Source organism: Prunus persica, chromosome G4, assembly GCF_000346465.2.
Source record: "Prunus persica cultivar Lovell chromosome G4, Prunus_persica_NCBIv2, whole genome shotgun sequence".
Taxonomy (NCBI): Eukaryota; Viridiplantae; Streptophyta; class Magnoliopsida; order Rosales; family Rosaceae; genus Prunus; species Prunus persica.
This window is the reverse complement of record NC_034012.1, coordinates 10,916,764-10,926,234: the sequence shown is the minus strand read 5'-3', so window position 1 is coordinate 10,926,234 and position 9,471 is coordinate 10,916,764.

The following is a 9,471-nucleotide window of genomic DNA, read 5'->3' as shown; positions in this document are numbered from 1 at the left end:
GGGCCTTTGTTTTCTTTTTTATTTTGAGTAAATTACTCAAATGGTCCTTAAACTTATACCTAATTTATATTTTAGTTCCTCAACTAAATTATTAATTCAATGGTCCATCAACTCTATATTATTCGCTCCAATAGTCATACCGTCTAATTTTTTGTTAGATTTAACCAAATTTTAAGGTAAATAATGACCAATTTGCCCTCATATTTAACGGAAATATTGACAGAATGTAACGGTAGGACCAATGGAGCGAATAATATAGAGTTGATTGACTATTTGAACGAATAATTTAATTGAGGGACCAAAATATAAATCGAGTATAAGTTTGAGGATCATTTGAGTAATTTACCCTTTTATTTTAGGGTTATTCGCAGCAATGGTCCCTTAACTATACCCGAAGTTACATTTTGGTTATTGAATTCAGTTATTAGTTGCAAAGGTCACTCAAATAGGTGTTTTGTTGCACCAGTAGTCATTTCGTCAAGTCTGTCTAACGTGGTGTCAATTTCATAGGCAAATTTGTCTTTTCAAGTCTACAATGCCCAACCTCCCATCTAAAGTAACTTCCTAATAAAAATGTCAAATCTGGGGCCAAATAAATCCCCAATTCCCATTTATATTCGAAGAAATCCACATAAAAACAGTAGATGTGTTGAAAGTTTTGGAAATTCAAAGGAAATCTGGGAAGGCCATACAATGCATGTGCAAAAATGTCGCAGATTTCTTCTTCGTCAACAAATCAGAGCCCCCGTGCAAGGAAACTATGCAGGTGCGGGGGATATATCAAAACCTGGACTTCATGGACTGATTTAAATCCTGGGAGAAGATTTAGGCTTGTGAGATGAGTCAAGTAAGTTAATCTGTGAAATTTTATTTTGTTGATTGATGGGTTTAGCTTTGATGTGAGAAAATGTACTTTGCAGAGAAACAGAGGAAATGAGCATCATTGGGACTGGCTGGACGCACCGACCTGTGCAAGAGGAAAAGAACTAATTCATGGGTTCCTGAGAAGAATGAGAGAAATGGAAGAGGACCTAAAGTTAATAGAAAAACAGAAGAAAGAAGTGAAAGATAAGCTGAAAATGGGGGAGAGAGAAAAAAAGGAATTGGAGTACAAAGTTGGAGAATTAGGCAAGCAGTAAAGACTGTTGGAAGAGAAAAGAATAGGCTAACGACCAAGAGAGAATCAGATTTGGGGGGTTTCATTTCTGTCATTGGGTATTGGGTTTTTGGTGATTATGATGATGCTCTGTATCTTGAGCAATTGGTTGACATTTCCTGGTGGAAACTCTAAAAAGCTTATGATCAATTAGGTGGAAATATAACCGATATGTAGTTCATTTTGCAATGAAATTTGAGTTTGAGTTTGGTGGACATATTGGTGTTGGTGTATTCGATTTGTTTCCATTTTGTTGATGAGAAGGCATGAGTGGATAATTGTGATATGAACAAATATAGAAATGCTGGACAAATAGTAGTGGGTGTTAATCAATAGGTGTGAGAAATATAAAACAATTTCTTCAGCATATATAACACCCAGTTACAGGTTTCAAAATGTATCAAATCAGGTTCTAAATGAATCAGAAGCATAAAGATAAATGAACATAAACCCAGTTTAGGTTCTAAAAATGTACCAAATACTAAACATCCCTTACAAACAACCACACTAAGTTTCAGCCCAATGACTTAAAAAACACATCTAATAAACCATTCATAAAACACATCTAACATGTTGACAAAATACATCCAACTACTTCAAAAAAGACATCCTCCTAGTTCTCTTCAAAACATCCATGGTCTAAGCTTCTTGGTAGGAAACTTGAATCTCTTTATGTCAGCAATGTCGGGTGGTTGTGATGATGATGATGATGATGATGATGATGTAGCTCCAGTGTAAAAGAGTGGTTGTGATGATGATGATGATGATGGGAGTGGTTGTGATGATGATGGCTTGTTTGGCATTTTTGTTGTCCTATTTCCAACCTAAAATAAAATGGAACCGTATTAACTAATCAAAGTACAGGAATTAAATTTGAACCAAATTAACCAACCAAAGTAGCATGACAGAGTAGTCACTTACATTTCCTCTTCCATTTGGCATTTGTCCTCTCCCATTTCCTCTCCCTCTTCCTGTAGTAGTACATCTACCTCTCCCTCTGCCTCTAGTTGGGTTGGGCTGATTAGGTTGGGCCTAAAAAACAAAAATAAACTAAATAAACTAAACAATAACAAAAAGAAGGGTTAAATGTTCCTTGGTTGGGCCTAAAGAACAAAAAGAAATTAAACTACAAAGATTGTAACTTAAATACTTGAGCTGCCCCTTGGACTGTAGAAGAGCCAAATGTTCCTTGGTTGGGCTGATTAGGAAGGGCCTACAAAAACAAAAACAAAAAACTAATTAAAGTAAATAATAACAAAAGGAAATTAAACTAAAGAAAATATAACCCAAATACATGTGCTGCCCCTTGGTTGGCATGCCGTGTCTTATTATGTCCCTCATGGCCACAAATAGAGCATCTTATCTTTACATAAATTCTTCTCAACTTAGTAAGTGGTGGATTGTAACATAGGGGCAAAGGGTTTGGAGGAACTGGAACAGGTACTTCAACCTCAGATGGTTCTTTGTTCCTTGATTTCTTGGGTCTTCCAGGCTACTTCTTATATGGATGAGGCTTAATTGGAGGCCAATTAGTTCTCTGCCACTGGTCCATGGATGGTATTGGGTGTACCATAGGTTCATATGAACTTAGATAGGCTTCTTTCTTATAACAGTCATGTGCGTAATCAAACACATTTGCCTCCTTTTGAAAGATACAAGAAATAGCATGAGAACATGGGATCCCACACAAATCCCATCTTCTACAAGAGCAAGTCTTGGCTTTTAGATCCACTACATACTCTCCCCCATACATATTGCTCACTTGGTATTTTCTCTCACCTACCAATCTAGGAATGCATTGACTAGCTCCCAACTTGTTCTTCTCAATGATCTTGAAAATCCTAGGCCCAACTGGATGTCTCCAAACTGTACCAGCAATCCTTCTATTAGTCATCCTTAACATGATATAAACTCTAATCCGTTCCAGACATGTTAAGATTGTCTCTTGAATCTAAAATGCAAGAGTTAAAGGATTCACAGAGGTTGTTCAACAAAGATCACACTTAGAATGTGGCTCAAAATGAGATATACTCCAATTTTTGGCTGGTCTTTTCATAACCCACTTCCACGCCTCTTCATCTTGCTCTTTCATCTTGTCCATTTCTGCTTCATACTAAGGAATGGTAGTTGCTCTTGCCGCACCCAGAGAATGATTTCAATGCAAGGCTAGCATGATCTGTCCTGAAGTTGTTGTAGAGATGCCTAACACATATTCTATGCTCAGCTGTTAGAAGTAATGTCTCAATTGCAGGTCTTAGACCTTTTTGCTTGTCACTTATAAACACCCAAGCTTTCCCATTCTCAATTTTTAAGTCTTCAATCAAAAGTTCAAGGAACCAAATCCAACTACTTTTTGATTCCACCTCTACAATAGCATAAGCAACTGGGTACATTCCATTATTCCCATCAACACCAATGGTTGTTAAAACTTGCCCTATGTAAGGTCCCTATAAATGGCATCCATCTACACCAATGAGAGGTCTACATCCTGCCAAAAATCCCCTCTTACAAGCTTCCAAACTTACATAAATTCTTTCAAACACAAGTACCTCACCCTTCATCTTATTCTTTATAATCACAGTGCTGCCTTTATTAGCCTTCTTCAATTCTTCTGCATAGTCCCATAGCCTCGCATATTGCTCCACATAGCTTCCTTCAATGATCACCTTGGACAAGCTCTTTGCTGTATAAATCTGATGCCTTGAAACATTCATATGGTACTTTTTCAATACCTCAGACTGGAATGCCCCTACATCCCACTCAAGATTTTTGCTAATATTGTCAACAAACCTTTTTGACAGCCACCTTGAATTAGTATATTTAAGTTTGTCCACTCTAGTACACTCGTGCTTTAAGGAGAGAGTCTTTATGGCAAATGTCTGCTCATCTCTGTCTATCTTGGAAGCAAATAGAATAAAAGGGCATTTCGTGTGACCTACACACTTTGCTTGAATCCTTTTATTATCATTCTTCACCAATTTAACATTCCTCCCTTGCACAATTGCATACTCCCTAATAGCTTCCTTGAGTTCATCTTTAACATTCCTCCCTTGCACAATTGCATTCTGATTCTAAACTCTGGATTTCTCAAATCAGTTTCTTTCCTAAACTGTTTAAAATTTGGCATCTTCCATTTCCTCTTGCTTGTCTTTTTTTGACCATCTTCCTTACCATCAGAGCTATCACCATCAGAAGGAAGTTGATCACTATCTTCATCATCATCTAATATCTCCCATGTAGCTTCATTAAGAGGCATTTCATTCATCTCTTCAAAATATTGTGCATATTCAACATTTGGTGCATCGTAAACATCTTGTGCTCTTGATGAAGCCTCTTGATTACCATTTTCTTCTTCACTTAATTCATAATCACTGTCAACAATAACATCCTCTTTTTCCTGCTCTTCCTCTTCATTGCCAACATCTTCACTATGTTGTTCTTGCTCTTCATCTTCACTCTCTAGCTCGTTGTTATGAGTAGGATCATGGTAATACAACACTAATACCTGATCTGATGAAATGCTCCCAACCAACCCTGGAACACAACTATCATTTACAACCTTATTCACAACATGCCGACCACTTTTTGCATGCCCTTTACAGTAAACTTTTAAGTTTGTAACCCTTTGCGTTTTATCAACTTTGTATCCAAGATCTATCCCAATTTTCTGTAAATCCAATAATGACAAATAGTCATGAATATAGTTGTCAACATAGCATACTTTGCCTCCCTTATACACTCCATTCTCCAACATACCGAAGTGGTGGAGTTCAAGGGTACACGGCTCTGCTTTATCTACCACATTACACAAAGGTATGCTTACATTTTTTTCCATGACAATGAAGACAAAATAGGTGCAGGCATGTGCAAGTGTGAAATCACTTCCATGACAAACTGACAAAAATGGGACCACAAACAACAATAAAGACTCCAACTTACATTATTTTAAACCTTAAAGCCAAAACTTCATTGTCAACAAGAGGACCACACATTTGCAAACAGAATATAAACCAATATAAAATGAAGAAGGAATATTTAGGTTATAGTAACTTACCATACTTGGGGGGTTCTCCATACCACCGAAAAATTGTTTCCATTTGAAGAAGCCTCCACACACAGTATACCCGACACTTTTCTCTGTGATTTTTACGAAACTGAAATCCTAGGTCTGTACTTTGTCGCTTTTTTTTTAATTTAAAAAACTCAAAATCCTTTGCTACTTAGTCCATTAAAGCATAATGTTGAGATAATGTTCCAAAATCCCCCAAAAATCGAAGTCAAATACCTCTCGATTTGAAAACCCTACACCTTCACGATTTTTCCATTTTGCTCAGATTGCCATTTCTGTGCAACTGTCGTTCTCTTCAAAAGCAAAATATTCGTTTTAATTAACTGAAAAGTCATATTTGCCCATCAAGAATCTGTGAGATGCTTGCCACGTCATCATTTTAAACGGAAAAAGTCACAGACTTGACGAAAGGACTACTGGTGCAACAAAACATCTACTTGAGTGACCTCTGCAACTAATAATTGAAATCAGTGACCAAAATGTAACTTCGGGTATAGTTGAAGGACCACTGCAGCGAATAACCCTTTGTAATGAGTTAACAGAAAATTTAATGAAATGTTGATAATTTAAACGGCATGGGTAATATTGAGAATAAAATTTATATGAGCCCTTAATTTGCAAAAAAAAAGGTCAGGGGGTAAATTGATAATTATGTACAAGTTCAGGGAGCAATTCGGTAGTTTACCCTAATTCAATATGAGGTCTCTCAATTCTGAGACTGATTTATAGTTTTTCTCTGCCTATGCACTGGGAGCATATAAGCATGGGAATATCTAATATTTAAGTTTCAGATTTCGCCATTAAAATGTTTTGGTAGCTTCTCATTATACCAATGCTGTTGTACACAAATGGAGGTGATGCCATTTTGGTGTTAGCATCAAATGGCATTCATTTTCTCTGGAAATGGCCACAGGATCTTAAATCCAGTGGAGTGGTAAAGAGTGACATGCTTATAATTCTTTTCTACTAGATTTCTCCTCACTTTCCTTTCGAATTGAAACCGAAGCGACAGTTGGTCATTTGATTATGATGATATTGATTGAATGCAGGCAACTCCCAAGGTTCACCCTAATTTATGGAAACCAAGGAGTGGCTTAGAGCTGATGAACAATGACCTTCCCAGCACCAACCTTGAAGACTCTATGTCCTGCTTTGATTTGTCCAAGAATGATTCATATCTCATATCAGCAACAGGAGGGATGATCTCCATTTTTGACATGACAACATTTAAGGTAAACCCAACACAAATAGTATTCTTGAAATTTTCTATTCCCAGCCAAAACTTCCCAAAACTTGTTTGTCAATATGCTTAGGTTCTATTTGCAAATTTCTCATGATCTAACTCATTGTACTCATAAAAATTTGTTGTGTAAAAATGCAGAGGATGAAGAAAGTCATGCCACCGCCACCTGCGGCAACATGTCTTGCTTTTCACTCCCGGGATGACGGTATAGTTGCTATTGGCATGGACACAATTCCACCATTATATGTGTTGTCGCATAAGGAACCTGTTGTGTCAAACTTTTCACATGGGCACTCTACCATCCTCGCCAAAACAAAACTGAGCATGGCACATCATTGTGCTGCTGTGTTTTTGTATGCCTTGCAAATTCTCCTTTGCATAGAGAAAACGAACCATCATCGTAACCAGCAGAGGGGATGAAAGATCAAGAGTCCTGAAAATTCCAAGAAACGGATCTCCTTGTAGAAAGGTCCTACTGCTGAAGCTGCAAAATGCATACATCATGTGATTAACTTGCAAATCAGATGTAAATATCGAACAATTTGGCAAGTAAAGCAAGGCAAAAAGTAAATGAAATCAGCAAAAGACAATGTCCATGGATGCATCTAACAAAACATTAGCTTATTTGTTTTGGTTGTCAAATGGCTGCGGCATTCCTAAGTTATTACATACATTTGGCTCTTTACAGATCAGGTCAGTATTAAAATTCCATTACTGATTTCGGTTCATCATCATATCACATTAGTCCCACCACTTTTAACTCAAAGTTTATTCTCAAGTCTCCATTAAGGTTGCACCAAATATCAGTTTGTATATTTGTTTATCCAAAAGGATCCCAAAATCCGCTTCAAATATTTGTTTTGTAGACAAGTTCATATAATTCCAAATGTATATACTTGTATAAAATACCTATGTAATTTGAATATGAACTGTATGCCATACGACTAATTGCATCGAAAAGCCAATCAAAGGATTTAGAAGAAATAACCAGATTCAAAATTAAATCTTGCTAAACCTCAAACACTATTTCTTTGGTCTATAGGATTAACTTCTCGTAACCGGCGTTAGCAACGCAGGGCAATTTCTACTCTTATCAAACTCATGAGATCAGAAGTCACATAAACTGACTACCAACACCTCAACTACAGAGGGGCCTATTTTCAATTAAGAAAATCCTATATTGCCAAAAGACAAAATTATGAATAAAGATGGTTAATATTTTATTAACACAGCAAAGAATCATAATTTCTTATAAACTCTAACTCTGAGCCTGCATTCTATACGAATAACTATTACTGCATTCTATAATGCATTAAGTCACCAAACATACATGCCAGCTAAAAAACAGGAGGTAAAATAAAAAAAATCTTACTGCTTGTTAGATTTCTCCTCTCTTTCCTTTTGAAATTGAAATCAGAGCGATGGTCAATTGATTCTGATGATATTGATTGAATGCACGCAACTCCCAAGGTTCACCCTAATTTATGGAAACCAAGGAGTGGCTTTGAGCTGATGAACAATGACCTTCCCAGCACCAACCCTGAAGAAGAGGTTATGTAGTCCTGCTTCTCTTTAATTTGTTCAACCCTGGAAACCAAGGTTCACCCCTCCCTCCTTTCCTCACTGTTTACAATGGCATCCGCACGATAATAACGTCCGCATAGGAGAAGAACTGATATATATAAGTAGAGAATCTGTGGTGTTCCTGATTCTTCCATGGTGCTATAGTTGCGCAAACTCAAATTGACCCTGTTTGATTTTGCCTTATCCATAATCAAATAATCAGAAGGTTTGAGAAATGGTGCAAAACAATTGTTGATTTATCAAATGCCCATGATCCAACTCAGGTGGCATTGGGGTTGGATGGGGAAGGGGTAGAGCCCAGGTTCAAGTCTTGTTGTAAGCTAAGTAATTGATTTACTGATTGGGTTTAGGTACTTCTTATCTGATAATTGTAACAGAACTCGTTTTAGATTGATGCTATTTTGAGATGGTCTGAAACTTTTACTTTGGAATTCAACAAATTAGTGACTTCAATTGATTCAAACAACTAGATAATCCTAAGTTATCCAAATTTCAATATTAATGAGAAAAGGAATGATGTGAATGATTTTCTTTCGTTTTTTCATGTCAGTAGGTTGTTGTCGGGAATATGGCAACACTGCAAACTGAAAGCACACCAGAGGGGCACTCCTTGATAATTACTGATGTTCGATTTAGACCAAATTCAACTCAGTTGGCAACTTCTTCATTTGACACAAGGACCTGTCTCTTTTGACTTCTGCTTTCATTATTTTATAGCTTCTACTTCTGTAAAAATGCTCCCTGATTTGCTTCAATTATATTTAATATTTCTTAGGATGTCTAGAAATAGAAACATATCCCTGGCATGAGACTAGCTTTCTTTCTTTACTGATAGGACCCATAAATTGCCTTCAGCAGGAAAGCTGAAAGGTGATCAACTTAAAAACAGCTGCAAACATGCAACAAGCCAGGCAGTATACACTTTCAGTAAGCATAAGCAAACATTCTGCACAGCATATCTCATGTTAATTACTTTAAAAACTAGACAAAACAACAACTATATAACAAAAGCTCATCCTAAGAACAACAAACACCACACACACACACACAGCAAATATCAAATTCCAAAAGACTGAATAAGCAAACATATACATGGCAAACAATGACCCAAAACGCTGTCCAAGTGTGGCACCAATAAAACCAAACAATCTTGAACCTGACTGAATACAGAACAAGTTAAAAAAAAATGTAAATTCGTGTGACAGGATACATACCTCACTCTGTCCATAACATCGATTACTCGAGCCCAAGTTGAAGAAATTGTTATTAGATTATACAAATTTTGATAAATACAATTTCTTTTTCAATCATCAGAAAGAGTTTCTAATACTTTTTTTTTTTTAAAAAAAAAAAGTGATTTCGATAAATTCATACCCAGAGGAGCAATCCAATCTTGACATAGACATTGAACCAACCAAG